The sequence below is a fragment of the Erinaceus europaeus genome, chromosome 1 (genome assembly GCF_950295315.1).
Source record: "Erinaceus europaeus chromosome 1, mEriEur2.1, whole genome shotgun sequence".
In the NCBI taxonomy this organism is placed as follows: domain Eukaryota; kingdom Metazoa; phylum Chordata; class Mammalia; order Eulipotyphla; family Erinaceidae; genus Erinaceus; species Erinaceus europaeus.
This window is the reverse complement of record NC_080162.1, coordinates 48,223,495-48,250,119: the sequence shown is the minus strand read 5'-3', so window position 1 is coordinate 48,250,119 and position 26,625 is coordinate 48,223,495. Positions and strand designations below refer to the sequence as shown.

Sequence of the window (26,625 nt, the reverse complement as noted above, 5' to 3'; positions counted from 1 at the left end):
GCATCCGCCGATCACAACCTAACCAACGCAACGATTGCTACCTCAACATGCTTCACCTCAGACTGTGTCCAGAGACTTCACGTGTAGAATGACAACCCTTCAGCTTCATTACTTGGGTGAGACCTTTCCTTTTATAGTACACTCTAATTTCATCTCAGGTGGTTCACTTTCTAACAAAGTCCCATAAACTAGATATACACCAGTTTCTGTGAGAGAGAGCTTATGTTCACACGTATCCATAAACTACTGCAAAATATATACCTGAAAGCAGAAGTACACTAGAGTTCACAGTGAGTACCTCCCTAACACTTCCTCTCCACTATTCCAAGCTTTGGGTCCATGATTGCTCAACAATTTGTTTAGCTTCGTATGTTAACTCTCTTTTCAATCACCAGGTTCCAGATGCCACCAGGATGCTGGCCAGGCTTCCCTGGATTGAAGACCCCACCAATGTGTCCTGGAGCTCAGCTTCCCCAGAGACATACCCTACTAGGGAAAAAAAGAGGCAGACTGGGAGTATGGACCGACCAGTCAACGCCCATGTTCAGCGGGGAAGCAATTACAGAAGCCAGACCTTTACCTTCTGCAACCCTCAATGACCCTGGGTCCATGCTCCCAGAGAGATAGAGAATGGGAAAGCTATCATGGGAGGGGGTGGGTAATGGAGATTGGGTGGTGGGAATTGTGTGGAGTTGTACCCCTCCTACCCTATGGTTTTGTTAATTAATAATTTCTTAAATAAAAAAAAAAGAATATGAAGTGCAAGGACCCATGCAAGTATCCCGGTTTGAGGCTCTGGCTCCCCACATGCAGAGGGGTCACTTCACAAGCAGTGAAGCAGATCTGCAAGTGTCTATATTTATCTTTCTCTCCCTCCTTATTTCCCTCTCCCCTTTCAATTTCTCTCTTCCCTATCCAAAAAAAAAAAAAAAAAAAAAAAGCCACAGGAGCAGTGGATTCATAGTGCAGGCACTGAGCCCCAGCAATAACCCTGGAGTCAAAAAAAAAAAAAGTATATCTCTCTTCTCAGCTCAGACTCCATCATCTTGGCACCCCCCCAAACCTAAGAGCCCAAAGAATGTGATCTGTCTCCTCCCTCTCGGTTTCAAATGCACACACCCCAAACATCCCCATTTGTTCAACCAGCCCAGAGATGGGGCATTGGGAGGCGCTACTTTAGATTCCAGCTTATATAAAAAAACCAGGAAAGGACTGATGAGAGATAGAGGAAGGTGTGGGTGGCTACACTGGGGCACTGTTTCTGGGCAAATGTACACATTCTCTGATGATTCCCTCCCGCCACTTCCTATCTGCAGCAGTGCAGACATCACCCTCCCTCCCCACACACCCCCCCACACACACACATCCCTCAACTCAGCCTTGTGCCCCTTGGCCCTTGGCCCTGGAGTTTCCAGTGCGTAAGGCATATTACTAGGCTGTTTATAGAATCAGAAGAAGAGAATCTAATGGAGAATCTGTCAAAAAGAAGGAAATGCCCCCCCTGCCATAATTCTCTTTGAAATCAAGAGGCTGAGTCTGGAACAGAAGTGGAAAGCAGTCACTTCCATTGAGAAGAGAGACACAGAGAGGGGTTCCAATTAGCACCCAGGCCTCCTCTTGGGAGTATCATCCATAAATATTAGTGGTCATAATCATCTGGTATTAGTCATAATGCCTTGTAAGTCAAGGTCATTTTACTGGGAGTAAATAGCACTGATAAAGGCGGCAAAAGGTAACAGTGCTGCTGGCTGTGTGCCAGGTGTGGCCGCCAAGGTGGTGGCATAAATCAGAAGTGGCAGGTGCAATTTGAGAAGTGGCGTAGCAGCATCTGGGACAGGTGGGGTGAGAGGAAAGGAGGGGTTCCCTAGACCTGTCCGTGTGTAGGGTTTGGGGGCAGAGCTGCGAGCAGTTTTAGACAGTTGGAGTTCATGAATATAAACTTCCAGTGTGTGTGTGGTCGGGGAGTGGGGTGGGGGGGAGGGAAGCAGGGAGAGAAGGGGCTTCAGGGGTAATGGAGGGACATGGAAAGAGGGTTTAGGGAAGGTAGTGGAAACAGAGGAGAAGGGGCCTTAAAGGAGGTAATGGGGATCATTGAGAGGGGTGGAGGACAGAAAGAGGGGTTTTGGGTGGCAGCGGGTAGGGAGAAGGGGTTTCAGAAAAGGCAGCAGAGTGGGGTGAGGGGACCTCAGGGGAGGTGGCTCCAATATTGGCCTCAGTGCAGTGAACCATAGCTGGGGCTTCTGTTCATTATCTCTCACCGCAGGCCCACCCGGTGCCTTTTGCCTTTGATGTGTGATGCACATCCACTCCTCCTTTCATCCTCCTTCTCCCATCCTCCTACCAGGCTGGTGCCTCCAGGAGCCACAGGGATCACAGAGCTCAGGGCTTACAAGATCTCTAGGATCCCCCTTCCTCACTGTTCTCATTCCTCTTCTAACTAGAAATCCAGCATGAATTTACAGACCACAGAATGTGTTTTGCCATGCAATACTTGATGCCAAAGTGACAGAAGTTTATTACTGTTTTTTGATGAGCAAAACTGCCCAGGGCCCATGAAATTCACCACATAATTCTGTTGTCCACTCCCCCTGCCTTTCCTGCTCCTCTTTCTTATCTTCCTCTCCTGTTCCACTTTTCTTTCTTCTTTTTTCCCCCCACTTTCTCCATCTCCTCCTCCTCCTCCCACTGATTCTGGAATCTTAAGCAATTAACATTGCCTTGCAGGTCTCAGGTTCATCCTTTGTAAGACAAATAGTAATGATGGTGATGATCAGGGAAAACTTGTGACACAAAGTGGCTCCCCCCATCTCTCTGTCTCCATCTTTTGCGTGCACACACACACACACACACACACACACACACACACACACACCCCAAGGGTTTGACAACATAGCTCACTTGGATAGAGCACTGCTTTGTCAATGTGTAATCCAGGTTCAGGCCTGGCTTCCATTGTATTGAAGGAAAGTCCAGTGCTGTGGTATCTTTCACTTTCTCTCTGTCTCCCAAAAAGAAATTGGCCCAAAGGCATTGAAATCCCAGTTAGGACAAAATGAATAAATAAATAAAAATAAAAATATAATGCATTACTGTTGTTAAGTGACATGAACATGTTGCTTGTGGGAATGTAAGAGAGTACAACCTCCTTAAAAAACAGTCTAATTTCTCAGAAGTGAAACACAGGTTTAGCATATAACCTAGCAATTACATTTCTAGGCACATATCCAAGATAAATGAAAACATATATTTTTTTAGATTTTATTTATTTATTAATGAGAAAGATATAGGAGGAGAGAGAGAAAGAACCAGACATCACTCTGGTACATGTGCTGCCGGGGACTGAACTCAAGATGTCATGCTTGAGAGTCTAGTGCCTTAGCCACAGTCACCTCCCAAACCACGAAAACATATTTCTACATAAAAACTTATACACATATGTTCATAGTAGCATTATTTATAATAACCCAAAGTGAAAATAATACAGATATCTCTCAATTGATGAAGGATAAACAAAATGTGACTTATTCATATAATAGAATAGTATTCAGCTATAAGAAGTGGTGAAGTACTGATTTATGCTACAATAAAAAACTTGAAAACTTGAAACTTGAAATATCATGCTAAGTGAAAGAAAATAGTTATAGAAGACATGTTATAAGATTTCATTTATGTGAAATATCCAGAGCAGGCAAATCTATAGACAGAAATTATATTAGTGGTTGCTGAGGACTGGATGAGGTGGGAAATGGAAAGTGACTACTAACTGGTATTCAGTCTCTCTCTCTCTCTGCTCAGTATTGGCACTACAAGCCCATTGCTCCTGGTGGCCATTTTTTTCCATTTTATTGGATAGGATGGAAGGAAATTGAGATGGGATAGGGAGATGGATAGGAAGACAGAAAGATAGACAGAAAGATAGACACCTGCAGACCTGATTCACTGCTTGTGAAGTGTTCCTCCCTGCAGGTGGGGAGCCAGGGTCTTAAACACAGATCCTTGAGCGAGTCCTTGTACTTAGTACTATGTTCACTTAACTAGGTGTACCACTGCCCGCTCCCCTGAACTTTCCTTCTGTTTTCTTTTCTCCCCACCCCTACCAGAGCACTGCTCATCCATGGCTTACACTGGTGCAGGGGAACCCGGAACCCGGAACGTGGGAACCCGGAACCTCAGGCATAAGAATCTTTTGCATAGCCATAATGCTGTCTCCCCATCCCCAGTATCTGGTTTCTTTGGGGGGTGATAAAAATGTTTTCAAATTGACTATGGTGGTGGTTGCTTCACTCTATATATGAAAAACCATGAACTGTACACTTTAGAACATATACCCTAAACATATATCAGCAAACCTGTTACATGTATACAAATCAAAATATATTTTTGAAGTAACTACAATCAGCCAGGTGAACAAAGCAAAGCCCCTACACTCTCAGAAAGCTATTAGAGAGAAGACAGAGAACAAATAAAAGTGTAACTTGAATCACTATGATAAGAAAAATAAAGCAGTAAGGGAACAGAGTGATGGATGAAGCTGCTTTAAATGACAGGGGAGAGCACTGCAGTCTAGAAGGTACACTATGAGGAGGTGATCTCTAAACAGATGCCGGGCTAGCTTCATGGGAGAGAGGATCCAGGAACTCGTGGCGGAGTGGTAATACAATTCTTTATTGATGCGGGAGCCCCAGAGTCAGATTTGAGCACAGCGGGTTAAGCCACAGGGCGCCAAACTGCAATGGCCGCCTCCTGCTCTGCATGCCAGCCCTTCTACAGGTCAGGACGTGGGAGAGAAAAAAGAGGAAGAGAGAAGAGAGCGAAACCAGGAACAGAAGTGGGCTTTATAGGGTAAAACCGGAAGTGGCAAGTTGGAAATGGAGATGGCAGGAAAAGGGGGTGGAGAAAGGCAAAAGCACGCTGGGAAGGTGGAAGCTTCCTTAGCAACTGCTGCGATGGTTTTAGCCAGTGGGATTAATGTTACCCTTCAGGCAGGTGGGTCTGGAGGTAGAAAGAAGATAGATTAGGCAAAACAATGATTATGTAAATAGGCCATACTATCAGCAATGCAGCATGGAGCAGGGGGAGCTGGTTTAATGCCTGACAAACAGAGACCTGGATGAAGAGAGAGAGGAGCCACAAATATCTTGTGGTAAAACACCAGAAGAAAGAGCAAGTGCAAAGGCCCTGGAGTGGAAGCAATATAAGCTAGGGGTAGGGAGTCAGAAGGAGGGTGGTAGGAGGTGAGGTCAAAACTGATAGAGGTTGATCATGGAGGCTTGCTAAGAACTGTGATTTTATTATGAGTGAGAAACTGGGTAAGTTTTTCTTTTCCTTTCTTTCTTTCTTTTTTTCTAGCAGAAGAGGGGTTGTACTCTGATGCTAGTTTTTATAGGACCCCCCAATGACCAATGGTGGACAGGATGGAAGCCCAGAGACCAGGAATGAGGCTACAGTACACAGGGTGATGGATGAATTGGGCTCAGCCAAGAGGGTGAAGGTGTGCAGAAGGGGTCAGGTATTAGGTCTATGGGGTACAACAATCCCACTTGTAGTCTCACTGAACCTCTTCACAGCCTGGGTATTTGCAGGGACTTTATTTATTTGTTTGTTTGTTTATATTGCCACCAGGGTTATAGATGGGGCTTGGTGCCTGCATGATGAATCTACCACTCCAAGCAGCCATCTTTTTCTTTCTTTCCTTCTTTCTTTCTTTCTTTCTTTTTTTTTTTTAAATTTTTGTATTTGATAGGACAGAGATAAGTTGAGAGGGGAGTGGGAGATAGAGAGGGAAAGAGAAAGAGAGACACCTGCAAACCTGCTTTAGAGCTCATGAGGTGTCCCCCCCCACCACAGGTGGCTAGTGGGGGCTCTAACCAGGGTCCTTGTTCATGGTATTATGTGCATTTAACCCTATGTGCCACTGCCCAGCCCCTCTGCAGGGACTTAAAAAACAGACTTAGGGGAAGGGAGAGTGTATAAGGGTTATGAAAAGGCACTCTCATGCTAAAATCCCAGGTTTAATTCCCAACACCACCAGAAGCCAGAGCTGAGTAGTGCTCTGGAAACAAATAAAAAAATAGGCTTATTTATTAATGAGAGAAAGAGGGAGAGAGAACCACAGTATCACTTTAGCACATGTGATGCCTGGAATCAAACCCAGAACCTTATTATTCTTGTAAGCACTCTATAGAGTTACTGTGCCACGTCTCAGGCGGTTACAGGAACTTTTATCGTTTGGACCCAACTATCATCTGGGACAGGAGCCTCCCTATTAATGACCAGTCAGAACACCTCATAATCTTCAAAGTCAACATCCAATCCATAGCTCTTACATAGAACTCCAGAAATGCCCCGAATTTGCCAGGTCAGGGTCCTTGCTGCTTTTGCCTCTTGTGCCCTGACCCTCTGAACCCTACCTCAGTCCCCTGCTGCCAGTTTCCATGAGAAACCCAACCCCACCAAACTTTTTTTTTTTAACCTGTTTCACCACTTGTGAAGCGAACCCCCTGTAGGTATGGAGCCGGGGGCTAGAACCAGAATCCTTAGCCTGTCCTTGCGCTTCATGCCATTTGCATTTAACCCACTGTGCTACTGCCCAGCCCCCTCCCACCAAACATTTGATCATTCTAGCAGATATAACTAAATACCTGAGTGGGTTCATCTATAAAACGTAGATAATGACAGTCGACACCTTGACCATATGATGTAAGGATTCTACAAGTTTTTTTTTAATATTATTTTTTATTTTTACTCATTGTTGGATAAAGACGGAGAGAAATTGAGAGGGAAGGGTAGATAGAGAGGGATAGAGAAAGGAAGACACCTGCAGCTCTACTTTACCACTCATGAAGCTTTCCCCATGTAGGTGGGGACCACAGGTTTGAACCTGGGTCTTTGAGTACTGAGTGTGTGCACTTAAACAGGTGTTGGACCACTACCTGGCCTGAAGGCTTTTTTTTTTTTTTTTGATAGAGACAGAGAAAGCAGAGAGGCAGAAAGAGAGAGAGAGAGAGATTGAGAGAGAGAGAGAGAGAGAGAGAGAGAGAGAGGTCACAGCACCAAACTTTCCTTCTATTTGGTGGTAGCAAGACTTGAACCTGGGTCACACACATGACAAAGTAGTGCACTGTCTGAGTGAACTATTTTGCTAGTATAGGAATCAATAAGTTAATGTATGAAAAAGCACTAGGGGGAGTCCGGCGGTAGCACAGCGGGTTAAGCGCACATGGTGCAAAGCGCAAGGACGGGCGGAAGGATCCCGGTTCGAGCCCCTGACTCCCCACCTGCAGGGGAGTTGCTTCACAGGTGATGAAGCAGTTCTGCAGGTGTATGTCTTTCTCTCCACCTCTTTGTCTTCCCCTCCTCTCTCCATTTCTCTCTGTCCTATCAAACAACGATGACATCAACAACAATAATAACTACAACAACAATAATAACTACAACCACAATAAAAACAAGGGCAACAAAAAGGAAAAAAAAATAGATTAAAAAAAAAATCTTTAAAAAAGAAAAAGAAAAAGCACTAGGATAGCAGACTGGTGCTCAGTAAATGTTGACTGGTTGACTTATTATTTTGTGTGGCTGAGTTATAATCAGTGATAAGGGATATTTGGTAGGTCTTGGGGGAGGGAGTCATTTCATACATGACACTGATCTAGAATTACTTTCCCACCCCAGTCCCACTAGAAAGTTTCTCTATTTGTCTCACATAACAAAATCCCACTCCCTTTCTGGAAAGCATTAGCTTCACCTGTCCACACCCCACAGGGGTCAATCATTTCAAGAGATTTTAAGAAGCCATCTCTTCAATAGCACTGGGTCCCTGGGAAAAATTCTCCTGTTATGTGATTATAACTGCATGTCAAGGGAGAAATGGAAGTCCAGGGAAATGAAGGAATGTGACCAAGTTCACTAAATTTAGATGTAGCAAAATTGGGATTTTTTTGTTTTGTTTTGTTTTGACTAGAATATGGCTCAATTTTGACTATTGGTGTTGCTCCTGGAGAATTGGGCTTAGGACCTCTCACATGTACAGAGCTCCAAGAAGAATCAACATTGGAGGGTAAGCCAAGTGATTTAAGACAGAAAATCAATTTTGCTGAGTGCCTGTCATGTACCAGACATGTATTCATTACACCTTTTAAAAAAATATAAAATTTTTTATTTTTCAAAATTCAACTCATGCAGATTTTATTTATTTATTTATTTATTTACCGGAGTATTGCTCAACTCTGGCTTATGGGGGGTGTGGGGGATTGAACCTGGGACCTTGGAGCCTCAGGCATTAGAGTCTATTTGCATAAATATTATGCTATCTTCCCCACAGTGAACATGCAGTTTGAAAATAATGCACAATGAAAGGTGACTCTCCCTTTGGTCTCCATCCCCTGCCACCCACTGGCAACCTCTAATCCCAGTTTCTAAAGGGCTTTTTCCAGTGACAGGTTATGAATAACAGATTGTTTGCCTACCCAACATCCATCCTTTACCTTATTAACAAAATCTCAATTCTGTTAGGTGGCAATGTACGCAGATCAACACATTAATGTTCTCAGAAACCTTTGTAGCTAAGAGCAATCATATGATCCAGTTCTCTGCAATGAGAAGTAAGTGGAATTTCCTGGGCAGGCATTCCTTTCTGTTGACCCCCAAAGTTAAAGTAACTGGGAGAGAAGACTTTTGTTTTCTCCCTCAGCTTTCATTTTTTCTTCTTGTCTTCAACATGGATTTGATACCTGGAGGTGCAGCAGCCATCCTGAGACCATAAGTTTAGAACCTCATGCTCAGAAAGTGGGGGGAGGACAGGAAGTGAGAAGAAGGAAAACACATGGGTCCTTGAGCAGCTGTGTCAGTGCTAGGCCACGTAGATCTGTACTTCTTGTGTTTGTCAAGGCTATTGCCTCCTCCATTTTCTCTCTTCCAGCTGGCATGCCTTCTTAAATGCCTTCTTCTACTGTGCATATATAAGCATTTATATCTATGTTCTTTCTTCTTTATTAAAAAAATGGTAGCATGGCCTCCATACCACCATAAGCCAAAGCTGAACAGTGCTCTGGTATATATATATATTGCAATAAACCCACTCTTCAGGATCATACTCCTCTTAACAATGCATCTTGGAGGTTGTTACAAATCAGTAAGCACACAGCTGTCCCAAACTTCTTCATGAATATAACAAGGTCCTTGTACAGATGTCCTGTACAGTCAGTCTCCAACTGGTCCCCTCTTGGCTCGAATTTGGATTGTTTTCACTTTTTGCTATTTCAAACACTATTATAAAGAGTAACCAAGTACATATTTCATTTCCAACATGAGGATCTATTTATAAGTCTAAAATTGTTGGGTGAATGATCAGGTGCCTTTCAGATGTTCCAAGGTGTCGTCACATTGCTCTGAAAAGAGGTTTGACTGATTTACATTCCACCAGCAATATGTGCTCTCTAATCCTTTCAACAAGGTGTGACAGCATCCATTTTTTGGAAGTTCAGGAAATTGTACACGATTAGTCCATGATGGGGCACATAAGTAGTTGAGTTAGGACTCTAACTAGAGTCTGCCTGATGTCAAAGCTACACTCATAAACTCTTGCATGTCACTGCTTCCCAGACAGGCTAGACTCCAGAGACTCTCAGCGAATATGGACAGGTGAATAAACGCCAGGGGATGGTGTAAGCCGAAGCAGGGCCTGTGGGTGGGAGCTATGAGAAAGCTGTATGGGCCCCAGGCTGGATTCCAGCTCAGATTTGCCGCTGCCTTGCTATGTGAGCAAGTCCTGCCCCGGCTCTGTGTTTCAATTTCCCCATATATGAAATGGGCAATTTGGAGTTGGTTTCTCAGGTCTTTCAATCTTCAGTTTCTTGAAAGTCTCCATGCCTGAATGTTTCCCGGGAATGTCTTTTCAGACCCCAAAATGGAAACAGTCCCCTGAGCAATGTTTCCTCCATTCCTGACCAATTATAGGTCAGCAAATCCAGGGGATTCTATTTCTATCTGCAGATAGTCACACATCCCTGGGGGGAGGCTGAGTTGAGGGGGTGTGTTGTGTGTGTCCGTGTGCGTGGGAGGGGCTGGTCTCTCTGACCTCTAGGGTTTAGGGCAACTATTCCAATTATGGTTTCATCTATTGAGGACTGGTTATAGGTAAGGTACTTTCCAGACTGCTTTACAAATAAAATCAAGAAAAGAGAGGCCATTATTAACTCTACTTTATAGATAAGGAAAGAAAGGCTCAGAGAAATTAAACAACTTGTCCAACATCACTTAGCCAGTGAGTGGGTGGCAGGCCAGGGCTTAAGACCAGGAAGATTGGTGCTAGAGTCCATCTTTAGTGTAGTTTCCCCCGCAATAGCACCACTAACATTTAGGATGAATCATTCTTTGTTGGTAGGGAGCTGTCCTGTGCATTGTAGGATATTTGGAAGAATCCCTGGCTCCTACCCAACAGATGCCAGTATCCCTCATCCCCTGGATGTGACAACTGAAAATGATCCAGACATTGCCAAAAGGTCCTGACTGAGCATTGCTGTTTTAATACCAGTTTCGGAGGAAGGGATTCTTGGCCAATCTGGGAACACCTACCCTATGGAATCCAGCTCAGGTCACAAGGTCTAGAGAACCTTGATAGAGGGTCTTTCCATGTGCAGGTGATGACAGTGCTACAGGGCAGCCTTCCCTGAGATAGGTGATGGAGAGACCCAGAGAGGGGCACTGGTAGGCATGGAGGAGACAGTGGATGGGGCACTGGGGTCAGACCTTGGGCAAGTGTCTTCCAACACCTCAGATTCTGCCTTTTCAGTCAGAATCAGAGATGATCACTTACACAGTTGAGATGTGAAGATGAAGTCATCACTACAGGGAAGGAAAGACTAGAAACTAGTATTTTTTTGCAGGGTCAAAAATAAATTATGGTATGTCCATGGCACAGGAGATCCCACAGCCATTAAAACAAATGAAGTGAATGCATTTTGGCTGATGTGAAAAGAACTCTAAGATTTATCTTATTAATAGTCAGAAAGCAAGTTACAAAGTAGTATGTATGATAAAATCCTACTGGTATTAGAAAAAAAAACATGGATCTTTCAACATATTCTCTTGGAAAATCTACTATTTGCTAGGCACAGTTCTAAGCACTAGGGGATAAAAACCAGTGAACAAAAGAGACAAAACCTCTATTTCCATGGAGCTGGCATAATGTGAATATGAATATACAAACACATGAAGATTATATAAAGACATACAAGAAAATGGTTTCCTTTGAGCCTGGAGCTGAGATGCCTGTCTTTCTACTGCAAGCACTTCAGTGTTGTTTACATTAGCTTTTGCCATGTGCCAGCTTTTAAAAGACTGGATGAAAAGATGAGCAGGAAAGTAAAGTGCAGTGTCCACCCACTATAAATGGTCTTGCAACATTTTAAATATTATCATGTATTCAGTAGAAGGTTTTTGAGCATCTACTTTGTGCAGGTAATTGTGCTAGGTGCTGAGGACACAATGGTGAACAAGAAAAATATGAAACCAGCCCTCAGGAAGCAGACATTCAAGTGTCTCTCTGGGGATTCATAGGCTTAGATCAGTAACTGTAAGTATCACTAATGTCACAACAATAATAGATTCATAAGAATCTAACTGAGAAGAGGCTTATAGATCTGGGGAGTTGACCAGAGGTGCCTATGGAATGAGCTTATTTTTTTATTTCCAGTTCTAGATAAGAAAGACAAGGCAGAAAAGACAAGTAACTTGCCCAGAGTCACAGTCAGTAAGTCACAGAACCAGAATTGAAGCTGAAGTAGTCTAATCCAGACCCTTGGCTGGTAACTACCTCCTCTATGACTTCTCTCCTTTTCCCTCCTCACTGAGGGACATTTCTCCACACCCTCCCTTAGGCATGAAGGTGGCTCTCTGGTTCCACCTCCAGAAGGACACGCAATGGTTGAAGGACAATATTCCTCACCTCCACTTATTCCAGGAACTTATAAGACATCCTAGCTTTGTCCTCAGAGAGCACACAAGAGATAAGGGTGGGCAGGAGCTATCAAGAGTCTACTTGTCCCTCCGCCTGCCTATAACTTCAGGATAAAGACCTGAGTTGAGCTGTAAAGTCTGAGGATCCAGACTGATTAATTCCAGTCCCTGAATCAACTTTGACCGAGGTCACAAACTGGGTCTTAACCCTGGTCACAGTGAGTCCTGACTCTCCTCAGAGTCTTTCATGATCCTAGTACTTGACTAAGCCCTGACCCTGGTCACAACAGATACCTGACCTTAGTTATAGATGGTGGCCCTGACCCTAGCCAAACACTGAATTTAGATCCTTATCACTGGCCGATCCCCCACTCAGGCCAGAGTTAACCATGTCCTAGGGTAAGCCATCATCTTGTGGCCACACAGCGATCTCTGCTCTTGGGAGCAGACTGATTACTAACTCTGGTCCTGTGTAGAATTTTACATTGGGGGAGCCAAGATGGAGGCTTGGAGACAACAGCTGGTGTGAGCTCTGCAAGGAAGCTGCTTTCAACCTGAGAATCTCGGGTGAGGCCATCAGGTTCCAGATACCATGATGCTGATCTGACTTCCTTGGGCAGAGGCTCCCACCATGTGTCTTGGAGCCCCACCTCCCCAGATACCTGCCCAGCTGGGGAAAGGGAGAGACAGGCTAGGAGTGTGGACTGATGCTCATGTTCAGTGGAGAGGCAATTACAGAAGCCAGACCTTCCATCTTCTGCACCCCACAATGATCCTGTGTCCATACTACCAGAGGGATGAAGAATGGGGAAGCTGTCAAGGGAGGGGATTGGGTGTGGAGCTCTGTGGGTGGGCACTGTGTGGAAATGCACCCCTCTTATCCTGTGGTATTGCCAATTTTTCCATTTATAAATAAAAATGAAAAAATAACTTTATATTGGCCTGAGAGATATGGTCTAAATGCTAAATGCTGTGATCTATAGTGCAGTGGTCTGCAGAACTTCTAGAATGTTCTCTCCCCCCACCTCAGCTTAGACTTGCCATTCCTTCTTCTTATGCAAGTGTGACCCAACCTGCCACCTCCTGGGCCTGATTTTGGGAAGGAACGTGGCTGGAGAGCCCTAAGAAAGCCAAGGAAAGCTAATTTTTAAGGAGACTCCTTTCTTTTTTAAAAAATTTTTTATCTTATTTTATTTATTCCCTTTTGTTGCCCTTGTTGTTTTATTGTTGTAGTTATTATTATTGTTGTTGTCGTCATTGTTGGATAGGACAGAGAGAAATGGAGAGAGGAGGGGAAACAGAGAGGAGGAGAGAAAGACAGACACCTGCAGACCTGCTTCACCGCCTGTGAAGTGACTCCCCTGCAGGTGGGGAGCCGGGGCTCGAACCGGGATCCTTATGCCGGTCCTTGTGCTTTGCGCCACCTGCGCTTAACCCGCTGCGCTACTGCCCGACTCCCAGGAGACTCCTTTCTATCCAGAGACTTCCAAGCTCTTATTTCTCCCTGCCCATTCCCCCCCCCCCCATTCATGCACATATTTACTCTGAAATAAAATTTGTCAGCAGAATCCTGTCTCTGAGGAAGGGAGGTCATACAGTAGGCTGGCGAGCAGCTGGGCAGAATTCTATTACCAGGAGGAAGTACCTCCAGCAGGAAAGGACTGTGCCCTCTCCCTCCCAGCAAAGCATTATTCACTCTCCCCCGGCTGACTTTCCTCTGAAAGGCCATGGAACTCTTGAAGGGTGGAGGCAGGCTGGTGAATGGAAGCTGTCTGTCCTCCCAGCAGTGGCTGTCTATCCCTCCGATGCCTTGGATTGGTCCCCAGACACAGGGACTAGCCCAGTGTCTGAGTGCAAGGATTTGAAAAGCGTAACCCAAGGTGCTTCCAAGGGTGGCAGGGTGCAGGCTGGAACACACTATTCATCATGCCCTCCCCAACCCCGTGGAGTGCAAACATTTGAAAATAAGGAGACTGAGCAGATGCTGAGTTTTCCACTTAGCTCCCCTCCCTTTTCTGGCAGGAAAAGGACTTTGGTTCCTCTGTAGGGGGAACATGAGTTCAAAGTAGCTGGGGGTTAGGATGTTTCACATGTTCATCACTTGAGCCCAGAACAGACTGTGAGGTGTGTCTTAGTTGGGGAATTAAGAGTCAAATAGCACTATAAAGTAGCAGTAATGGGGACTGCCCTACTCTCCGAAGGGAGGCTTGGTCATCCTACCCTACCACTCAAGAAAGGTCCTGAAATGAGTGCAGCCTAGAATGTTCCCAGCTGTGACCATGAACTGTGAGCTCAGACTGACAGGGACTCAGAGGTTACACAGGCTCTTGAGCTAAATATAAAAATATACAGGCACTGGGTCAGGTTGACAGGGTAAACAGTTAATTTTATTCATAGAGTTTCTTCAAGATTGGGAGCTACTCTCTACTTTAATTCATCTTTCTAGCTCTTTTCTCAACTCTGACACCATCTTTCCAGACAATATTTTTGTCCAACTCCATGATAGCTATCGAATGCAAGCAAAAACTACGATAGTCATAGGCCCCTAGGAACATACCTAAAATAGACTTCCACCACTTCTTTCCACATTAAGATCCCTATCTTCATCTGCTCTACTCCTACTTTTTGATTATGTTCATTAATCATTTTTCCCATTTTATCTTGCTTCCTTTCAGCCACCAAGTTTTAGATGCTATCATAATTCCATCTGACTTCCCTGGGCAGACAACCTCACCAGTGTGTCCCAGAATCTCACCTCTCCAGAGCCCTGCCCCATTAGAGAAAGATAGAAACTGGTTAGGGGTATAGATCAACCTGCCAATGCCCATGTCCAATGGAGAAGCAGTTACAGAAACCAAAACTTCCACCTTCTGCTCCCCGCAGGGAATTTTGGTCCATACTCCCAGTGGGGGAGAAATGACAGGGGGAAGATGACCAGAGGGCTCTGAACTCCAACTCCACCAGGACCCAGAGAGAGAAGAGGGAATATCTGGATGTAGTAATAGGTGTGTGTATGGTTTGGAAAAGAGGATTGGATAAAAAAGGGCAAATATATACAAATAGAGACAGATAATTGTAGAAATAATAGTTAACTCCTATTTGCTTCCTTAGGAAAACTGCTATAACTTACAATGGAGGGAATGGGGATACAGAACTCTGGTGGTGGGGACTGTGTGGAATTATACCCCTATTGTCTTGTAATTTTGTAAATCAATAGTCAAACTCTAATAAATTAAAAAAAGAGAGTCAAATAACCACAGACTCAATCAGTGAGAGAAAAGGTGGAAAACAACCTCTCAACCCATAAACCATCTTGCTACTCACACTCAACAAGTGGTCCAGTCAGTCACTCATCCATCTGATCAGGTGCATGGTTAGACACCAGGAGATGAATAAACAGGTCTTTCTCCATCATGTTTTATTCAGATACAACTGACACCCAGCAGACAGACCGACTGTCAGTCAACTTATCAGCTAGACATGGAGGCAGGCCAGGAGATGGAGGGATAATTCATCTGATTAAAGCCAGTCAAACACCCTGGAAAAAGTGTCAAACATACTGTCAGCCAGGGGTGGGGGTAGATAGCAGTTATGTAAAGACTCTCATGCCTGGGGCTCCAAAGTCCCACATTCAATCTCCTGAACCACTGCAATCCAGAGATGATCAGTGCTCTGGTAAGATAAAAATAAAATAATAAAAAAAATAAAGTAAATCAGACTGTCAGCCAGTCAGACAGATATGGAGACAGGCATCTTAGTCAGTCAGTCAGTCAGTCAGTCACTTTGAACATTGGGTCAGACAGGAAGGCAGACAGACAGATGGTCATTCAGTTAGCCATATACTCAGATATTGATTTGTACAAAGAGATGGACAGAGAAACATCTAACTAGTTAGGTACAACTGCCAGGAAGACAGACATGTAGACATTCAGTCAGCCATTTAGTCAGAGCTTTGACAAGGTGTCAGGCAGGGACCCAGTCAGTTATGCACTGATTCAGACACCCAGCAGTCAGACATCCAGCATTCTTTCCAACAGGGAGGCAGATAGACAGGTAACCGATCTCCTATTCTGCTGGGCACAATGACAGTCAGCCGCAAGAATCAGTCAGACACTTAGATTGTAGCAGAGGGACAACCTTCACTGAGTCAGAAACCATCCAGTAAGTCAGATACCCAGGCAGAAGGACAGACAGATCTCAGTTACATGGGGGATGAGTGAGACATTGAAACACTGCTGGTGACCTGGGATCTGATGATATTCCAACTGGAAGGAGTTGTGGCCAGTCCCTGTGAGGGATGTTGGACAATGGCCCTGAGCTGGCTCATAGACCACAGGGGCTCTGACCTGAAGTATTCAGTCCCTTATGTAGTCAGGGAAAGCTACCCTGAAGAGGAGGAGGAGGGCCAGGTTCAGCAGACAAGAACAAAGCATTCTAGGTAGGCAAACTGCCTATCTCAGTTGTGATTTGGGACAATTTTCCTATTGGGTCTTCCTTTTCCCCAACCCTGTCCTGTTATAGCTATGGGGATGAAGTCCACATATGTTTCCCATTCCTCTTTACCCTTAGGGTCTGTGGGGGTACCCAGTCCATCCTAGGAGTCACCCCTTTTCTTCCTCTGGAGCACATAAATCACTGTCAGCGGGAGTTGGGCGGTAGCGCAGCAGGTTAAGCGCACGTGGTGCGAAGTGCAGGGACTGGTGTAAAGATCCCGTTTCGAGCCCCCGGCTCCCCACCTGCAGGGGTGTTGCTTCACAGGTGGTGAAGCAGGTCTGCAGGTGTCTGTCTTTCTCTCCCCATCTCTGTCTTCCCCTCCTCTCGCCATTTCTCTCTGTCCTATCTAACAATGATGACATCAATAATAACAACAATAATAACTACAAGGGCAACGAAAAGGAAAATAAATAAAAATATAAAAATTAATTTAAAAAAATCACTGTCAGTACCATGGAGAACTTTGAAGGCCTACTATTTTTATAGGTTGTGGAGTTGCAGGATATTGGGGTGTGTGTGTGTGTGTGTGTGTGTGTGTGTGTGTTTTGAGGTTGGTGTGTGGAGTCATTAGCCCAGACCCCTCCTTTCTCCCAGCTCTGCCAAGTTTCTTGTCTATTCCTCCCTCCTCCACTGGAGTTGGGGGTAGGGAGGCCCTCCCAGACAACTTCCCATTTTGGGAATTGGGCTGAGAACTATGCAAGGAGACAGAAATAATTCCTTTTTCGAGCGTGGCCAGGACCATAGCAACCCAAACATTGGCAAAAAACCAGGGCTGGGGACGGGCCTAGGAGGGGGCAGCTGAGCCCAAGGGCCTAGGAAGATAAAGGCCAGAGAAACTTCCTCACCAAGGCTCTGGGAGACTCAGAAGGCAGGCCAGAAAAGGTGCAGGAAAGGGGGGTGGAGGTGAGAATAAGAATACAGAAAGAAAGAACAAGAAAGAAGTTACTGAGGGACCTCCAGCAAAGACAACTTGACAGACCATTTCTGGAAGTCAAAAAGGGATTTCCACTATCTCCTAAGAAAAGGAGAGTGTTTCCCTCCTATAGGTAGGCAGGGCACTGGAAAAATGAGGGCAGTTTTTAGTTACCTAAGTAATAGGTGGTGGCTGAGGAGACAGTGGGTACACAGTAGGTACACATGAAATGCAAGTGTTCTGATTGGGATTCAGAGCCATAGTCACACCACTACTGCTCCCCTTCCTGGCCTGTGACCCTGGGAATTCACCTAGGCTTCAGATTCCACATCTGTCAAATGAAGACAATGACAGATCCACTTTCTAGGGGCTATAAGGATCAACATGATGGATAGGTGTGTAATGTACTATGTGTGTAGTGCATTTTAATCGTTCCTCCCTTCTCCAAGTATTAGCATTATTTCAGTGGAGTCTTAATGGCAATCCAACCAAAGGAAGAGCCATCCTTTCTTTTCCTTTCTTTTTGCCCTCCCTCTCTACCTCCTCCCCTCTACTCTTCCCCTTTCTGCTGTTGAGGCTGGAGTTTCTCCAAGCAAAAGGGAAAAAGGCAAGGCAGAGAGGGAGGGACACCACAGGACTAAAACTTGGGTGACCAGAGACAGTGCCATAGTACTCTGTGTGGGATACTGGACCATGTGCTGGCAAATCAGGTGCCTGAGATCCGTTTCCTAGGTGTTCCCCACTTGGAACCAACCTTCCCCCCCCCCCCCCAAGCTTCAGTTTTCCTCTTGTGTAAATGATAGTGAAGAGATAGCTCTGAGAGCCTTTTCATCACTGTTGTCATAGACTCTTAAACATCTGATGGCATCACTCCCAGCATGCATCCACCCTTCCCCATCTCTTTCTGGATCCCTCTAGTTCTGAGCTGCCTCTGCCCCTGGCCCAGGGATGAACCAGTCCATACACTGCACCATCTCCGCCCAAACACACTGCATCCCATAGCCACAAAGAATGCCCAGAGCGGGCAAATGATTTAAACCAGTCAGACTGAACTCTGGGATGTTTGCTAGAATTCTAGGAGCTTTCTTCTGTATGACATGGTGTACAATTCTGAAGTCTGGAAATGCCTTCCAGGTCTCCAGAAGGAGAGTCGACCCATGAACAATACTGACTCACAGAGATGGTCACAGCAGACTGATTCATGGATGATGTCACAACATGTTAACAACCTCTCACTCTGGGGTCAGACCTCACTGGAACCTTTTAATTACTCTATCCAATAGATGCCTATTATTATTTAAACCAATTTGATTTGGTTTTTCTGTCTCTTGCACCCCAATATGCCCTTACTAACATCTCCTTTATCAAATAATTTTTGCCCACGTAAATTTCACTGTGGCTTTTCTTGGATGGATCCTGAAAAAAATCATGTTAAGGGAAATAAGTCAGAAACAGAAGGATGGATATGGGATGATCTCACTCTCAGGCAGAAGTTGGAAAACAAGATCAGCAGAGAAAACACAAGTAGAACCTGAACAGGAATTGGCATATTGCACCAAAGTAAAAGACTCTGGGGTGGGTGGGTGGGGAGAATACAGGTCCAAGAAGGATGACAGAGGACCTAGTGGGGGTTGTATTGTTATATGGGAAACTGGGAAATGTTATGCATGTACAAACTATTATATTTACTGTTGAATGTAAAACATTAATTCCCCAATAAAGAAATTTTAAAAAAATTTCACTGTGACTTTTCTAAGCAGTTACTATTGTTCTGTCCATTCTACACTTGAGGAAAGTGAGGCTTGGAGGAGTGAAGTGACTTGCACAAAATCGCAAGAGCCAGAAAGTGTCAACAGTGGAATTTCACTTGGAAATGTTTTATGCTCCTTTTATCCATCTCTAAGCAAGGAGAGGGTTTTAAAAACAGTGACAACCATCATCAAGTTCCAGGAATGACTGTCCCAGGAGAGAGAAGTCTCCTAATGTCAGAGCTCAGGAGATGCTTAGAGATCACGCAGCTTAACGCCTTCAACCTTCCATCTTACACATGGGAGGTATGAAGTCAGAGAGGGGAAGGGACACAGAGAGCAGGAGGCAGAGTGGGAGCCACTGTGTGTGTGGTGGTGGTGGTGGTGGTCATTTGTAATTTCAAGCCTGCCTGGGGGCTTTGTTCTCATTATGAACTTTCCTGTCTTCTCACTGTTTTGGAGAGTCATGTGGTTTGAGTGAGACCCCACTTCTGGCGCCAGGTATGGAGTCTAGCAGACCCCAGTGCCAGCTAGAGTTTAAATCTGGCTTATTTGCATGACATTCACTTGCAAACTTTCCTTCCATATAGGGTAACCAGTTCTACCCAGTTTGCTGGATAGAAGTGAAATTTTTAAATAGAGACCACCCTAATTTTAAAATTGAAGCTGTGTCCAGGGAACCAACTCCAAGAATAGGAGAACCACCCAGGCAAACAGGGACAGGGACAATTGGTCCTTACTTCAATTTATATGTATCAAATACCAGTTTTCCATTCACTGAAGATTTATTTCCTTTTTAAAATAAACTGACTTTAAAAGGTGAGCTGTTTAAGGTGCAAACAGTAAGAAAACAGTAACCCTGTTAGTGAAAAGAAAGGACAAAATAATTACAAGAACTGGTGATCAGGAAGTGGTGTAGCTGGTCAAGAAGCCAGCTTACAAGCATGAGGTTCCACGTTCGATCCCTGGCATTGCATGTGCCACAATGATGTTCTGGTTTCGATCCCTGGCATTGCATGTGCCACAATGATGTTCTGGTTTTGATCCCTGGCATTGCATGTGCCACAATGTTCTGGTTTGTGTTCTTGTTCTCTCTCTCTCTATTTTTTTTTTTTTCAGTTTAAGAATCATGAAAGCTGTATGTGAGTGACTAGTAGTGCTAGAAGACACACAATGCTAGCAAGTCTGAAACACCATGTCAACATGGTGGCCTCCTGCCTGTTTGACCATGGTCAAGCTGCTCACCCTTTCTGATTTACCATACCCTCCCCTGATGCCAAGGTGGGAGTGGACAGAGGCAGGGCAGGAGCACACAAGCAGACTCTGCTCAGTTGTGACCTCCTTCCAGGAATTGTGACCTCCTTCCAGGGTCAAGCCTGCAGCCAAGAGCAAGCAGCTCAGAAATCCTCAGAGAGGCCATCAGCTCCCTGCTGTGCTTGACTGATGGGGCCCTGTCTGCAAATTAGCCGCCCGTTCAGCTGTGCCACCCTTGAGAGATGCTAATTGCCTGGTACTCCTAGTCTCCACCCTTCCCTGGCACAGGCAGCTGGCTGTCAATCCCCTGCCAGTCTGATAACAGTGTTTGATTTGCCTACATGGACTAGGGCCTTAACATGCCATTAGCACCTAGCTATGGGCACAGTGTGCAGAGAACAGTTCAGTGATGCTGGTGCAGAGCACATCTGTTCCCAGGGACATATCCGTGGACATATTGTGCACACCTGCTTAGGACTCCTGAGTGGAAATAATAAATATATCTGCTCAGAAGGAGTCTCAGGCAGGTACACAGGGCAATGTGCATATAGACATTCTATATGAGATGGCTGTGAGGACTAAGAGACAGACACCTGCTAGGTGTCTAGAACAGTGCCTGGCATGTGGTTAGGTAGTCCTCCAGATGTGACCTCTTAAAGATCACTTCTCATGAATACTGTCTCATTTGCTGAGGTATAATTGACAGATAACAACGCTCACATATTACAAACTCCTTTTAATAAACTGATACACCTGTGTAACTACCATCCTAATTAAGATACAGGACATCATCCACAGAGCTCCCCTGGGTTCCTTTCCAGTCAATATAACCCAAAGCAACCTCTGTTCTGATTTCTTTACCAGAGTTGGGTTTCACCTATTCATATACGTGTGTGTGTGTGTGTGTGTGTGTGTGTGTGTGTGTGTGTTTGTATGTGTGTGCAAAGAGAGAGGGAAGGAGAGGGGGGAGAGAGAGGGAGGGAGAGGGGTAGAAAGAAGGAGAGAGGGAGAGAGAGAAGGAGAAACGTGGGAGGCAGGGAGAGGGGAGGGGTAGAGAAGGAGGGAGGAAGAGAGAAGGAGGGAGGGAGAGGGAGGGAGAGAGAGAAGGAGGGAAGGAGAGAGAGACAGAGTCAGAGACCACAGCACCAAAGCTTCCCTCAATACTTTAATTGCTAGGTTTGAACCTGGGTTGAACACAGGGCAAAGCAGCTCACTAACCAAGTGAGCTATTTCACCTATTTTTGACACTCATCTAGGTGAGATCATGGAGTATGGCGTTATTGCTGGTGAGTCTTATGGACACTCAGGTGTGTCCAAGTGTACAGTCACACACACTTGCACAAATATTCATGGTGTTTCTGGACTCATCCGTGTACACACTAAGAAAAAGCTACTTCCAAGCTGTTAACCCCTGGGCCTTGGTCTGCAGTTCACCTTCGTATCTCCAGGCTTAATTAGGCTAATGAAGATAAAGGAGCTCTGGGGCCAGTTACATCTACTGCATGGCCTCAGGCACGTTTTCTTCTCTGTAAAATGGGGTGAGTAGGGGCCAGGCGGTGGTGTACCTGGTAGGGCTGCACATGCTACCATGCACAAGGACCTGGGGCCATGCCCCTGGTTCCTACCTGCAAGCAGGGGATCCTGATGAGTGGTGAAGCTGTGCTACAGGTGCCTCTTTCTCTCTTCCTAGCTCTCCCTTCCATCTCAATTTTTCTCTCTCTATCCTAAACAAACTAAAACAAAACAAAACAAAAAAATGGGATGAGTAATGCTCACCCCAGAATAATTCTCCTGAACTGACTGACCACTTCCTACACACCAGACACTGTTCTAAGGACTGTACAAGTCCATTCAAGGAACCTAGATACAGTTATTACCCTCTCTGCTGGGTAAGGAACTGGAAACAGTTTACTCAAGATCACACAACACCTAGAAGGGTGCCTAACACTCACTTAACAGTTCAATAGTTTTCTGATGAATTGACACAACTGGGGGTAGGGAGGGATGGCCCACTCCACTGCCCTCCTTTACAACTGGGGATCCCAGACCCAGAGGGGAGGGTGTGCGACTTGTCCAAGGTCACACTGTGCCATAGCATCAATGAATCTATCGTTTTTCTCTGTTTGGCTCACCTTCTCTCCTTCCTGGCCCAAAAAGACCAAAAAGATTTGGGAGCCCCCGAGGCACTCTCAAAGGCCATGTTAATGGGGAGCTGGCATGGAGCCTCTCCCAACTTCATTACGCCGTCCAAGGTCGGTGCGGAAGGCTGCCAAGCTAAACCTCAGAAAACGCCGGCTGAAGGGAAACAAGGCCTAGCTTGCCAGAGCTTTCACGCTGGGTTTGGAGTATTCCTGGCAGAGAGGGCTGGGAGAGAGGGCAGGGCCAGCCTTTAAAAGCCCATTGTTTGGACTCTAGCTCACTCTGGCCATCTTCTGCACCACACCAAGTCAGCAGAAGAAGTGAAACTTTTTTGTCCAGCAGGACAAAAGGAGTGGCCAGGAGTTGTGCTCACAGTGGGTGGAGCCTGTCATGAAGATGGGGGTGGACCTGGGTGGAGATGCTGGGGTTGGGGGCAGACTGCCCTACATGGAGAATGAGAATCATTGATTACCAGCACTTGTGCTTATGGCTGACTACTTCTCCTGTGACCTGCCAGATAGGTACTCCTAGAAGGGGAACCCCAAGAGAAGAGCTCTCATGCAAAAGACTCACTGTGGAAGCCCCTTTAGGAAACTTGAGTGAGAGCAGCAGGACCTGGCAGGGCAAGAGACAGGTTGTGGCCTTCATAGGAAACTGGCTTTGGTCTGACCCCACAGGGAATTCTGGAGCATGAACTGCATTTGGAGTTGATTTCACCTTAAGCTAAGAAGGCCAAGTGTTGTACCCCTGGCTCTGTGAGCCACTGCCTGGTGGGAAGATGGAGCTATTGTAGAGTGTAATGCTCTGGGCCTGAGACTCTGGCTGACCAATGATACTTGAAGGGGGGTGGGTGGCACTGGGCAGTTGTGAGAAAGGGGCAAGTGTCAGAAGGGGGCAGTTGTGAGCAAATAGTGGTTAATACAATATTTAGGGGTGAGGTGCACCAGGCTGGGAAGGGGATATGGTTGAGATGTCCACAGCATCCACCACTTTCACTCATCACTTATTGCATTAATTTACCATGAACTTCATCTCCCCAATTAATTTTAGGGCAAACCCTCAGAAGAAAGATGAAGAAATGACTGGATTGAACTGAGGCTGTTTCCGCCCCACTCCAGAGCAGGTCATGAAACCCAGCATTTGAAAAATTAAATGATAGATGGCACTGTCACAAAACTGGGCAGTCAGAGTACAAGAGGACCTGTGACCCTCATGAAGTACTGGTGTCTGTGATATGGAGGGTAGAATGTTATGATGGGAACTTCTGGGCCCTCTGAGCTGATATGCCCATTGGGGAGGCCTCTCTATGAAAAGAAAGGAATGGGCCCAGCTCAAGGGCCAGGCTGGACAGATAAAGTTATAAGGCTGAAGAATGAGAAAGAAGCCTGGCCAGGTCTCAGAGGAGGCCCTGAAACAGGCTGAGGGAGGAGGTGGGGGATATTTGATCTTGGCAGGTGGGCAGGCAGGGTTGGCGAGAAGAGGCAGAAAGTCCACATGAAGGTAAAGGCCAGGCCTGCAGCCCCTAGCCCAGGAGAGAAGGTATCAGACCCCTCAAGCCTCAGCAGGGTGAAGGCCATATAGCACACTATCTCCCATGCCTAGGTACTTCCCCCCAACAAACAAACCAGAAACTTGGGCACAGCATTCTCCAATGAGCATAACACATATCAGCTCAGCAAGCTGAAGTGGGTGAGTCAAGGATTAAACTCTCTATATGGAGAAACTGAGGCTTAAAGAATTACCATGACTTCCATCATGAACCAATGTTGATATATATATATATATATGCAGGGGATTGAACCTGGGACATTGGAGCCTCAGATATGAAAGTCTCTCTCTCTTTTTTTTTAAATTTATTTACTCCCTTTTGTTGCCTTTTTTTTCATTGTTGTAGCTATTATTGTTGTTTTTCTTAATGTCGTCGTTGTTGGATAGGACAGAGAGAAATCGAGAGGGGAGGGGAAGATAGAGAAGGGTAGAGAAAGATAGACACCTGCAGACCTACTTCACCGCTTGTGAAGTGACTCTCCTGCAGGTGGGGAGCCGGGGGCTCGAACCGGGATCCTTACGGTCTTTGTGCTTTGCACCACCTGTGCTTAACCTGCGCTCCCGAGAGTCTCTTTCTATAATCTTTATGCTATCTCCCTTGCTTGAATCAATGTTGATTATGTACCTACTATATGCCAGACACTAATTCAGGTGCAGGAGGTACTTGGGGGTGAGAAGAGCAGAAGCCCATGCTCACCTAGAGCATGTATGTTCAAGTGTCCCAGGAGACAGATAAGGAAGAAGGTAATGACTGTCATGGGAAAAAAGAAATAAGGCAAGGAAAGGAGAAAGAGTGCTGGCAGGGCACCTGCCATTTAACAGAGGACAATCAGAATTAAGAAAAGAGCATGCACTCTGGATCAAGGTGGGTTCTGCCTTAGAATCATAGCTCAGCTTGTACTCATGACAGAGCCTTGGACAGGGGAACTCAGTTGTTCTGAGCCTCAGTTCCCTAACCTCTGAGAAGGAAGCCACTGTGAGGAAGGTTTATCTCATGCCAGTTGAATTTGTGAAGAAGAGGGTTTGACTGTAAGCTCTATGCAAAGGCAGTGTGCTCTTAAAGTTACTTGGAGAATGAGCTGAGATCTTTGTTAGAATGTAGACAGATCTGGAAATTTGAATTCTACATGACTTCGAGCTGGGTGTGGGGTTTAGGAGCCTATGGCTGCTTCCCAATGAAAATTCACAGATCCCTCGAGTGGAAAAGCCCTTAAGGGTCACACAGCTCAGCACAGTGCTCTCAGTATGCAGAGGAACCAGAAGACCAGAAAAGTCCAAGTCACACCCAAGGCACCAGCTGGCAGGCTGTACCAGAGTACAGGCTGGCTGACAGATGGATGGACAGGTAACAGCGGGTTCCGATAACAAGTAGAGATAGTGAGAACAAAGTAGGGTGAGAGTCACATTTCATCCCAGGAATCTAATTTTTCTGGACTGGGAGATGGGTGTACATTTCCTTCCAATCTAAGATTGTAAAATGACCCTCCTTGGATTCCTGCTCAACTTATTCTCTGGAGAAACAAGAGACTCCTCTCTGATATACTCTGACCAACCCAGTGCACCTCAACCTCCCACTGAGCCCCTTTTTGTAGCCCAGTGGACTTGCTGAGTCTGTCTCTTCCTGTGGGGTACAGTGCTAGATGCACTGAAGTCTGCACTTCTCAGCCTCCTTACACAGTGGAATCACTTTGAGAGCTTTGGAAAAAGATCACTCTCTGGGTTCCAGCCCCCAGAGATTCTGACTTAAGTAGTCTGAGTGATGGCCTGACACTAGAATTTCTCAAAGATCCCCAGATGATCTTTATGTGCAGCTGACACTGGCTTATCTGTACAAAGGAAAGACAGCAAGCCACACTGATTCAGAGTGAGACAGTGCTGGTCTTTCCAATTCTCCTTCAACCCTTCAGGCTTCCTTAAGGGGAAAGTCCCAGTTTGAAGTTAATAGGATGTTAACATACCTATACCTCCTCTTTTAGCCCAAAGAGAGCAGGTTTCAGGCTCCAGCACCAGACTAGAATTTCATATCATGATTTATAGTAATTGATGACAATTCTTCATGACATCAAATTCTCTCTTAAGTCAAACTGCTTTAAGTGAAATAGACTTAAGTAAAATTAAATGATTTAAAGAAAACAGTCATTTCCCCTTTTATCCATGGTTTTGCTTTCTGTAATTGCAGTAACTCCTGGTCAACTTTAGTCTGAAAATAGTATGTACAATAAGACTTGGGTAGAAGGTTGAGGAGAAGCTCATCAAGAGAGTGCAGGACTTGCAGGCTCAGTGTCTCAAGTTCAATCTCAGTAGCACATACACCAGAACTGAGCAGTATTCTGGTCTCTCTTTCATAGACATAAATGAATAGAAAAGATTCTGACTGAGAGAGAACACACTCACATAACTTATGTTACAATGTATTGTTATAACTGATGTTTTTTTATGATTAGTGTTGGTTGTTCATCTTACTGTGCCTAATTTATCTATTAAACTTTATCCCAGATGTGCACATATAGGAAAATGCATATATGGTTCTTGGCTTCAGATATCCAGAGAATCTTGGAACATTACTATCATCAT

At 45.3% G+C, this 26,625-nt stretch overlaps 1 protein-coding gene across 2 annotated transcripts in view; it reads right to left on the bottom strand.

Moving 5' to 3' along the window:
* The window catches only part of KCNB1 (potassium voltage-gated channel subfamily B member 1), a 131,380-nt gene that overhangs the window by 76,759 nt on the left and 27,996 nt on the right, over nt 1–26,625 (bottom strand). The gene's annotated exons all lie outside the window — the stretch shown is intronic.